The sequence below is a fragment of the Cygnus olor genome, chromosome 2 (assembly GCF_009769625.2).
Source record: "Cygnus olor isolate bCygOlo1 chromosome 2, bCygOlo1.pri.v2, whole genome shotgun sequence".
NCBI lineage: Eukaryota > Metazoa > Chordata > Aves > Anseriformes > Anatidae > Cygnus > Cygnus olor.
The window spans coordinates 67,439,860-67,451,873 of NC_049170.1; positions in this window are offsets into that span (position 1 = coordinate 67,439,860).

Sequence of the window (12,014 nt, forward strand, 5' to 3'; positions counted from 1 at the left end):
ATGTTATTTCATCAAAAACATCCTTACTGGGTTTATGGGAAGGCTGGATTACTTTTGATGAATATTATCTATATCTCTCGCATAGCATTTTATTCTTGCAATTTTCTGTTCTAGCTCAATGAAAAGGAGAAAGAAACACCAGAATGATAACTCGATGGCACCAACTTCCCCCTTCCCCACAATTACTGAAACAAAGTTTTTACATCACAGAGGTGTTCAACGGCACATAGAGTAGCCCATTAGAGTGATGATTAACATGACAAAAGGGACATAAAGGACAGTAATCTCTGTTTGTATCAAATAGCTAAATATTCCAGAATAGTTTATTATTACTTTTTGGTCTCCTCTTGCTGTTACAGGTCACTAGACTGTGACAAGTATGAAGAGCAGCTGTGACATCTGCCAAATCATAAGACTGTTTAGAACTAGCAAACCCAGGAAAAATGGGTTTTAAGCAGGTGATGAAAACTTTGTTCAAAGACAGTTATTTCAATTGACTCTGTTTCCAGGAAATTCAAATACTGAAATTTGTTTCCAGGAAAAAAGGAAAAAAAAAAAAGATAAAGGCTCAACTTTGTTTTAAGCCATGTGCATCTCTCCAGCCTTCAGAGAATATTGCATGAGTTCCATTGGTCTCTGAACTAACCCACAACCCACACATCATAAAGAAATAGAATACCAAGTTAATTATGTATCCCAGAGACATTCCTTTTTCACAGACCCTTGGCTTCTCAATAATCTATCAATCTTTTTCTCCAGATGGTGTTGCTTCCCTTCAGTTGCTCCATTGTTTCTTAGTTATGCAAGTTGTTTCTTGATTAAAAATGGTCAACTGCCCTTCCCCTAAGCACTCCACAAATGCAAATATTTGCAGTTCTTAAATGCAAAAAAAAAATAAAAAACAAACAAAACAAACAAACAAAAAAACTCCCAGACAAACTCCCTAAAAATACTAAATGGGAAACAATCACATGCATTTTGTCTCCATGTTCTCCCAGAAGACAGATATAAAAGAATTTATCAGTAATATACCAAAGGCCTGACACGTATGTGGAAAAACATGGTTTCACTGTTGTCTGTCTCACTGTCACTTTTCAATCTGTGAGTCTATACTTGCCTGTTCTTTGTCCCTTTAAACATCTGTTGTAAGCACAGTGAGCAATTAACTATCTTTATTTTCTACCTTTTATGACACATATATATATATACATTTTTAATCCTCTTTAATACTCTTGAAATACTTAATACTCTTGAAACTTTAATACTCTTGAAACAAGTTATTTTCAAAGGAAACATTACAATTTGCATTGTACTCCTGGTAGCAGGGGAATATTTTCACTGCATAACTCAGTGTAGTTTTCCTGAAAGTGTACTGGTGCTCCAGTAAAAGGTGAAGTTTGGAAGATTTACAGTTTTAAATACGAAAAAGAAAACTGTTGATGCAGAGGGTTCTCCAACTTGTATTTCAGTTTTCGTCATGTAAAATGCTGGTATGAAATACTCTCCATAGCAAGTTTCCTAAACAGTCTTCAAAAATGTTGTATTTCTGGTTGAGGAAGAAGTCTCAGGAGGATGGCTTTTACAACATTATGTCAGTATTGCTTGTAGACTTGGCCAGAGCATGTTGAGAACCACAGCTATGACGGACAGCAGATGAAAAAAGCACATTTTAAAGAAGTTTTGTAACTCAAGAAGATACAGAGTTTCGTGCTGGAAAATAGCGCACAGTTTTTTGTTGTTGTTGGTGGTGTTTTTTTCCTTTTTTATCCTCTTCAAACCCATCTCTTTGTCTCTATTTATCTATTTTCACATTCCACTCTGAAATGAAGAAGCCATGTCACTATAACTTGTGTCTAAAATATAAAGTTCCAGGAAAATTAAAGTAAAAAATGAAGCAAAGAAAGAAAGTATGATGCAAATATTTCCTCCAAGAGACATTTCAGGTACATTCTATGACATCTGCATTTGTAATAGTGGATGAATAAATATTTTTTACTGAGGTTATCTACTCAAAGATAAAGGAATGGTAATCATTTCCTTAATGTTTGTCAAAGGGCATAAAATAGCAATATGAAACTGTCTCAAGGTTTTATTATTGCTCTACGTATCAAGGAATTATAGCTTTTTAAGCAGACTTACTAAGTTAACTTATCTTTTCCTGCCTGTATGATATATATAATGCTGCAAGAAACTCAGAAATAGAATTTGACAAGAAGGTAAAATACTTTACTTTTCAAATGACAGGCTTATGTTTTTTTCTTTTTTCTTTGTGTGTGTGTGTGTGTTTTTTCTCCAAAATGCAGCTCCCATAGTTTGAGGAACATTTTATTGTGAAATTTTGAATGCTTAAAATCAGTGATAAAAGCCTGATTGACTTCTTTCAGTCAGAAGCTCTTTTTTCCTGTTCGAGACCTCAGTCAAACACTTTATTGTCAATGTCTTAAAAGCGGCCCTAAACTCACCAACTCAAATCTGCTTTCTCAGTCTGCTAAGGTTTTCTCACATCCCAGAATTCACCCATGCTGCATGAATACAGGCCAGGGCCAGGGCTTCAGTTTTCAAAGATGACTAGACATTCAATTTTGACTCTTCAGAAACGAAGAAGGAGCCTTTTGGCAGTGTTTTGAAGTGGGTAAACAATACTGAAGGCCGTAAGATGGTTCCTTGCTTTCAAAAAATCTTAGTTCTTCCTCATTGCTAGATGCTTGTGGAGAACATTACTGGACATTTTAGGAATGCGTTTGAAAATAAGGGTGTTACAATTATACTGTTGCATCATGCCATATGGGGGATGTATCAGCCATGACCAGTGAGAAGACTGGAAGTCAGAGGAGCTGAGCAAACCTGAAGGGCAGGAAGCACATGCTGTGTACAGCTGGGAGCTTGTGTTTGCAGTCTGCTTCATTTTAGAAGAATACATGTAGATAATTGTAAACATTATTCCAGATCAGGCCGATTTCCTGAACTGGGACCTAAGTCTATTATCTTATATTACAATGATCTTTCCTGGCATTCCCAGTTTTTCAGGGTGCCATTACCATATTAATCTTTTCCCAGAAATCACCTATACTACTTCAGAATGTGATTTGACACTCAGCGTGTAACCATAGAGCTGACTCAAGTATATTTTGAGGTGTTCTGAGAGGCTTGAACTGTCTTCTTTGGTACATCTTGTAAAGGTCTGTTTGATTGCTTCATAATAGTTGGCCTGAGTACCAGTAACAATCTGACAAAGGAAGCAGAAAACCCTTGACAAAAATGTAAAGTAAATCACATTGCACTGAGCTCCAACCATGACACTAGTACTGAAAACTGAGCTATTTTAAAGCAAGCATGGAGGTGCCTGCGCTACTGAGATCACCGCAGTCAGTTTGTACCTCCAGCTCTACTCTTTCCAGAGGCTAGAAAAAATTTCATTTCTCAATCCAAGTTTCAGGCTCACTCTCAGCTCTTGTGTTAGAGTAAGTGATGCAATTTACGCTTTTGCATCCCAAGCCATTTATTTCATAGCATACTAGAACATCGCAGAGAGGGCCAAAGACTAGTGATAGCAGTCCCATCTCTAGAAATGCTCAAAACAGCAGTTATGCAACTGTTAGCGATTTAAACAGACAGAGAACTAAAAGCTTACAAGCTTGCAAAGCCCAGTTGCACTCTGCGTGCCTTTGATTTGCACAATGACCCTCATAAAGCAGATGAGAACATAACTGGAAAATGAATCCTAAGAGGTCCTGATGTGTTTGTTTCTAGGCAAATTTTCAAGAGCTCCTATGTGGGGATGTGGAATGGAAGACATGGTCTAAAACGTGTAAGATTACAAGTTGCAATGTGAAATCACAGAGACTAGAACAGCATGCTGTAAATGTCCAACCAGCATGGAAAGGATTAGCCACTGAAATGAAAAAAGCAACCAGAAGCATATTATTCCAAGCTAAAAAGTTCTGGCAGGATATACGCTTGACAAAAATCTATCTAGTGAACCTTTATTTGCATTTTCATAAAGCACATCATCCAGTCCCAACAAGTGGATTTCTTATTTTACTGTTTCTATGACAACTGTTTGCCTTTCAGAGTAACCAAACGAATCATGAAAAAACACTTTGTATGGTAAATTGATTTCCAGTCCTTTATCCCCACCATACAGCATTGCTGTACTCAAAAGGTACTCAGTGTTTTAAGCTGTATCATGTTTCCAAATAGATTTTTGTAGTGTTTTCATATAGAACATTAATCCTAGACCATGAGCATCTGAGACCTTAGTAAAAAGAAGAAAAAAAAAGTTTTCTTATTTTATGTTTGTGTCTGTAACGGTCTCAGTTTTGATCACATCATATGACAAAAGTACTCTCTAGTGTTTGCAGACCATCATCAACAAAGGAAATGGTTTTTCAAAGGTATTTGATAGCCTTGGTGGGGGGCATATATTATCCTTCTCTGATAAAAGATTCCAATAAACTAACAAATCCATGGAGGATTATACAAACGGAATTTTGCTGTGGCTGTCATGATTGATAGACATAGTAGAAACAAGTATTATAGACAATACATTTTTTTTGCAGAACTCAGGAAAGCTAGAAACTATACAAACACCTTTGCTTGTTTGAAAGAGAAGCTGCAGATTCAAAAGCAAAACTGGGTTCAATTTTCTTCCAAAGGGGATGTGATTTTTATTTCTGCTTTCTAGATCCTATTTAACCTATTTTGAGGTTATTTTTTTCCCCATTTGTGTTAACCAGCTGTAGCTCCCTCTGAATTGAAGACAAGAAAAACTGACACTGCTCAACACAGAAATGCCTTCAAGATGGTTATTCTTCTCTTTCTGCAGTTGTTCAAGTGCTTCATGCTCCTATACTTTTGATGGGTTCAGCTTGGCATGTAGACCAAAATTTCCTGTCTTGCATCCCTGTCCACCTCTTATAATGAAAGGGGCCAATATATTGTAGATCGCTGTAGGGAGAGTTAATAAAAGAAAGAGTTCAGTCAAGAAGCTTTAATAGAAAACTGTCACAGGAAAAAAAAAAAAAAAAAGGAATTGAAACACACTTTCTGCATTTTTTTGGTCACGATTTTGTCAACATACCCAAATTGCAAATTTTCAGGTATGGGACACTTAGGAGGAGATGGATGACATAAAATGTTTATATGAAGAATTGCTCATGCTGGAGAAGAGAACCCTTTTTATTCATTTGCATATTGATAAATTGATACCTCTCTACCCTATTTTGGAGACATTTTTCAACACCAAGTCAAATGTAAAATAAGCAAGAATGTTATAGGCATGTAATGTAGGCAAGAATCATTAATAGGTAATGTATAAATAGGCAAGTAAATAGGCAATGTAAATAGGCAAGAATTGTTACATTAAAAATGGGTACATCACTGAAGTTAGCTCACACATTTTTGTGCATGTCATAGTGTTATAAATGACTGAGTCCCAAATAGGATTGCAATCAAAGTTTACAATTTATTAAACGAATAGAGGCAAGCAAACAGCGCTGGGTGTGCCGGGAGTCTCTGCTCCACCAAGACGCACACCTGTTACGTAAGGCGACTGGTATTTATGCTCCTAGGCTAATACACATTCATTACTACTTCTAGAAGAGGCAGGGTTATTATAATTGGTTTCCAGAATCCGAAACCCTCCCAGGGGCGCCTGCATATCAGTCTCTGGTGGTCTCTCGGGGGTCGCTTGGGCTGAAGGCTCGTGATCTTCCTCCCAGGCTTTTCTTTCAGTTGTCCTTCAGCTCCCCCTTCCTCCTTATTTGGTAGCCTCTGGGCCGGATTTCAGAAACTCTCGCAACATCCCTTGCAGTAGTCAGCACTTTTCTCTAAAAAACCCCTGTGTTCTCTTATCACCTAGACTTGGGCCTCAATGTTAACCCTTCAAATCCCTTAGTGACACGAATTGCTGGACCATTCCTTACACATAGGATTGTTAGAAGGTAAGAACTCCCAACACGAACAGGTAAAAGTTACTGGAGTTTCATGTCCAAGTCGCCATGCTCAATCAAACAGAATGAACTTCAACTTCAGTTTCCAGTATCCCAAGTTGCTGCTCTGGCTATTGACTTTCCTGCTAGAAGTATCATCAGGTCTGAAGAAACTCCTCCAAATCTCCCCATAATAAATATAAAAGTAAAAGCATACTCCTTCCTACAAGAATTTTGAACTTTGAGAAAGCACCATTTTTTCAAGACAAAATGTCATAACTAACCTTAGAAAATGAGTCTATTGGAATTCTATAGACTGTCTTCCATTACACCAAACAACAGGATACTTTGAAAACAATGAATAGTTGCAGCAACAGATTGACATATATGATTTCTTATGGGTATAAAAACCAGATTCTTAATTTATGACCTAATTGGGAGGAAAAGAAGTGTGTGCATTTCTGTGTAAAAAACTTTTTTTTTTTTTTGCAAGGCCAAATGATACAGATTTGCAAAGTTTGTGTACCAAAACATTTTCAGTACAGTTGATTTAGAGTTGATGCCTTCTCTCTGAAATCTCCTCATACAAAAGCTATTAACATTTCAAATCCACTATATCACTCAGGCTTGCAAACAGGAGGAATGGTGGGGAACTGGCTATGAACATTACCTGGCTCACTAAACAGAAATGAGGTCTTTTTGTCACTTTTGTCACTTTTTTGGTATTGCTATGGGCCACTCCTCTACGCTGTTTCACAAAACACTGTTAGGATGTAGCCCTTGGGATACTGCCCTGAAAAACAGCCTCAAACATTCATATATCAGCAGTGATCGCAATAGGCAATAATTCCATTAACCACAAAAAGCTGATTCCTAATGAAAAATAAGCTTCAGAGCTTTGCAGGGGAAAACACACTCCATGAATAATGAGATATTGCAGGAGCAGGGCAGACTGAAAACACACTGTAACCACCCCATCTGCTGGTGCCAGGTAACACTACACACAGCTGTGGTGGAAATTTCTAGTTAACAGAAAAAGGTAAGACTTTTGGCTTATGTTTGGGTCATGAAACATCTGGTTTCCTGTGTGCTTCACAAACAGCACAGACCAGGTCAGCCCTGGATCACTGGGCAAGTGCATAGAGGGCAAAACCATTGTTAGCTGCCTGGTTTGTTCCCCAGAACCTGGCAGTAATATCTGCTGCTTATTAGTAAGCAATTTTGTCTGTCTGTGTAAACAACTGTGGCATCTCCACCGTCTAAGAGACAAGGCATTTGTCGAGCATGATACAAGTAAATACCAGCAGTTGATCAGCTCCAGCCTACTGATATGCCAGCCAAGTCATTCATGATCTGTTAGAGATGTTTCATGACTACAAGTTACTACTGCTAATAGTAATATAATTGCAGTACTATTATCATTACTACAGCATTTGTTAATAGGAATTGCTAAATTAATTTATATGGCATATTATTATATGATAATTTTCATTAACAACCATAGAGAGATGAGGAGGAAGTAGTTAAAACATAACCCTATATCACCTCAGGATGAACTCAGGATGTTTGAGTGTTTGTGATTTTCTTTGGCTTTTGTCACATAAAGAAAGAGGCAAAGAGCTTTGTAAGATAGGCTCATTTTTCTTCTGAATTCTTATCAAAATCCCCTGACAAAAAGCCTGCTTTCATTTAGTATCTTTCCCAGGATGTAAGGCCCACAGAGTTCTTGTGCTGCTGGTTATAAGCACAGGAGAGTTATAAGCAAGTTCTTCAGGTTTAGGATAGGACTGTCTTCTACTACTTCATAAAGACAACATCATGGCACAATGAGCTTGAATGCATAGCATTATAGCCCTGCAAACTTGACATTTTGATGTTACAGAATTTCATTTTGTTCTGAAGAAGAACAAAGGCGAAGGTGTTTTTTATTGTTGTTGTTGTTTCCTGCCCTGAATTTTCTATAAAATTGAATTCTCCAAAACATAATGCCGGACAGTTCTCTCTTGAGTATGTTAGGTCTGCATTATCACTACATTTTGCTCTATTTCAAAATACCTGTACCAGGTGAGCTTATTTTGTTCTACAGCCATCACTAAAGAGTATTTTGCGCTAAGTATTGAAGCTTTATTGAGCTTTGCAGCTCAAACAGGAAATATATAAAGGTTCTAAATAGCAGCTCGTTCATTACTACAAAAATACAATATAGAATATTGAAAGAGACAAAAACTGATGGTCTATAACACATCAAAATAAAAATTGCAACTATTCCGATAAGACCAACTTTTCTGACAACAAAACTCTTGTTGAAAATTTCAGAACACCTCTCTTCAGACCTAAGGGTAAAAGCAGCACATACTCATTCAATTTCTTTTTCTGATTTTCTTTATTCTGCTCTGTAACAGTTTTCCATTCATCAAAAAAAAAAATATCAAAAATGTAACCTTAACATGCAAATATTTTACCTTGCTTATAGCACTCCTTGATTTTATATATATATTTTTTCAATCAGTATCAGTTGGGGCAATCATGTCAGAGAAGAGAAAGGCATTTACCCTGTTGAGTTTAAGAGCAATTCCTACCACTAAGATGTATTGGCAAGTATCAAAGTACTTCTGCACTTCAAATTAGTGAAAGTACAGCTCCTGGACTCATTACAGGATTTACAAATAGGGCCATATTGACAGGATCACCTGAATGAAATGGCTGTTATGAACCAAGTCTAACATTTTCTGGCTTTTCCCCCTTTACAGAGACAAACACTTTGGGCTGGTTCCTTTCCTCAGACTGAGAGATGAATGACTGTACCTTCAGCACTGGCTTCCCAAGCATCACCTCACCCACAGCCTAGATGCTCCAACCTACACCACCCACACTTCAGACCTGTCTTATCACCCCATAATTATGTGATTGCTCACCTAGGTTTCTCCCAGTTCACTCGTATTTTAGGAGGATAGCATGTAACAATAACAATCTTTACATCATGATCATCAGCCCCAAACATCCCACCTTTTAAATCTAACTGGAGTGATGTTCACTGCAGACCCTGAAGGTTTTTTAAGGGTTTTTTTTTTTTTTTTTGGAGATCAGCTTTCCAGGACACACACAATCAGCCAGGTGCAGTCAGAATATACTAGGCTTACTGGGTACACCCTGAAAAATCATGTCCTCCAGGAGCCAGGTTTGATGAAGTTTTGGCTGGATTTGCCATACAAGCATAGTATCATCTGTACAGTGTGCCCTGAAACTACTGGACTTGCTGTGAATCAGGTGTAGTTAGGTGTATTATATATAGTTCTCAATGGAAAATCCCACTCAAAGCCATAGCTGATTTACTAATGAGGTAAAAAGAGGTAGATATGAAGGGCAGAGTCATGTTTAACTCATACCTTCCTCTTGGATCAAGGACATACAAGCGGACAGGCAGCTTCCTATTCCAGCTTCCACCTGCAGCACTTATTCTTGGTAAACCTGCAAAATGCTCACAACAGACCAAACATTTGGACTTCCTCCATTGCAGCTGAGAGCTGTTGGCTCAGCTTCCAGCACTTCCCATTGCCCACATGTAGACTTTGCTGCATGGACCACCTCCAAGGGAGCACACAGCCACAGCAGGTAACCCTGGCTCATCTGTTACAAGTGACTTGAGGTCCTCCTTGCCCTTTGAGAAAGAAAAATCTCTCCACCACCACGTATCCTGCATTCCTTGGTAATTATGGATTTATCAGGTCTAAAACATGAATTGAAGTTGATAAGAAAGTACAGCTGATTTCAGTGAGGTTTGGAGAAGGACCATTAGAGGACTGGGAGGAACCTAAACCATAAATTAAAGTGTTGTGTATGCCAGCAGTAACTCTTTTTGCTTCATTTCCTCTTCGCAGTGAACAAAGGATGGACAAAATGTGTTAAAACTCTAATTTAAAATATCTTTTGGTTGTTCTGTGAATTTTTACTTCCTCCTCAACACCACCTCCTCGCTCCCCCCCCCCCCTTTTTTTTTTTTAACCTTATATTCAACTTGATTCTCCAAGGGCAAAAAAACAATATGCAAAACAACAACAAAAACTAAGAAAAGAAGAAAAGAAATCTCACACTGAGTGCATTAATATGTTGACAGAAGTTGTACTTATGCATGAGCTTGGCCTATGAATAGGAATTATGCAGCCTTATGAGTGAGAAAATACATTTTAAGATATCTTTCTCACTCTCCAGATTTGTATTCTCTAGCTACACATGCAGAAAAATTTTAGAAGAAATGTCTACATTTGAAGGCAGCTGGATACAACTTCCAGAGATGAACATTTTACAAATGAAACCTATTTGCATATGAAAAAGCAATACTGACAAGCAGTTATCACCCTGCATCAAATGAAAACTCTGAGTTCAGCACAACTTAAAACTATTAAAAATTCTGATTCGAGAGATAAACCAAGGAATTAAGAGCTTGATCCAAAGCATACAGGAACTGATAACAAGCCTCATGTTTACTGCAACTGGCTTTCAGTCATGTTCTGCTGGAATTTGGTTGTCTCCTGCACAGAATGGACTTTTCTTTCTGCAGTCTACTGCAGCTGTGTGTAGCTACAGCTGTGCAACGTTCCAGACTTTTGTTTTACAGAAATCTACATTAATCTCCAATTCAAATTCACCCTGTCCATAGTCTCCAATTCAAATTCACCCCATCCCCAGTTCCCACCCTGTATTCTAGATCATATTCAATGCACAACAAACATCTTCCAGAAGCTGTGAGCTTAGGAAGCTGAGCTCAGTGTAGTGAAAAATTCAGTGTGGGTTCCAGACAACCATCCTCTAAATTAGGCAATTAATTCTATGCCCCCCTAAAAGGAATTGTGACCTTTTTTTTGGAAGTAAATGCCGGACCTGGCACCCAATACATGTACACACACTATCTCCTCTAAGCAAATTGTAGACTTCTCAGTTTACTGGGAATCATCACCCCCCTCTTTGGTGCATAGATTTTCCTCAGTTAAGGCTGTTCAACTTGTGCTGTCTCCATAGTCACTCCTTCTCGCAGAACCTACTTCCAATTGTGCTTCTGCAATAAATCCTCCCACCAGCCTTTCCTCCCAGAGCTCCTACTGCAGAATCACAGAGTCATCCAGGTTGGAAGAGACCTCCAAGATCACCTAGTCCAACCTCTGACCTAACACTAACAAGTCCTCCACTAAACCATATCACTAAGCTCTACATCTAAACATCTTTTAAAGACCTCCAGGGATGGTGACTCAACCACTTCCCTGGGCAGCCCATTCCAATGCCTAACAACTCTTTCAGTAAAGAAGTTCTTCCTAATATCCAACCTAAACCTCCCCTGGCACAACTTTAGCCCATTCCCCCTCATGCAGTTTCCCCAAATTCATTGAACCAGTTTATTTTTGTCTTAGCAGCCTTCCCCTTGGTTTGTGTACCTTAACAAAGAGCCCGCAGCAGCAGGTTGGCACTAACCCAGCTGAGTTCCTCTTCACCACTTCCAGCATCTGCTGCCATGGAGCACAAGGGAAGTGACATTGCTTGCAAGTTGCGCTAGCTACAAGAGCAAATGGGAAGTCTTTGAGCAAATCTGTTTAAGAGGTTAGCCCAAGGGTAGGGGCAGTGCTTTGATTTTGGAAGAGTAGTAAGGTTCCGAGATTTAATCTTTGTGAGAACAACAACGGGGCCACCATACTTCTAAGTGAACCAGTTCTACCCACTCCAGCATCGGGCTCCCTGTAGATGCACAACTCCCCCTGAATATCAGATATAGTATATGGGTGACCCGTTTGGTGATAAACTGGAGCTGATTGATACGGCAGTGCATTAAGGGTTAAGAAGAAGGTTACTCAGGGGCATAGAGTGGTAACCAGGCTAGAATAAGAGGAAGTGGGAACCAATAAGAAGTTGCTAGGCTCGGACGGGCCTATAGAGGGCTACGCGTGATCAAAAGGAATGCACCAATCAGAAGTCTGTAACTACGCACACTAACTGCGTGCAGCGCGTGTAGCTGGCTCAGAAAGCGATATAATATCTGGCATTGGAACAATAAAGGGTCTCCATTTCTCGACTATCTTGGAGTCCGTGTCGTCATTC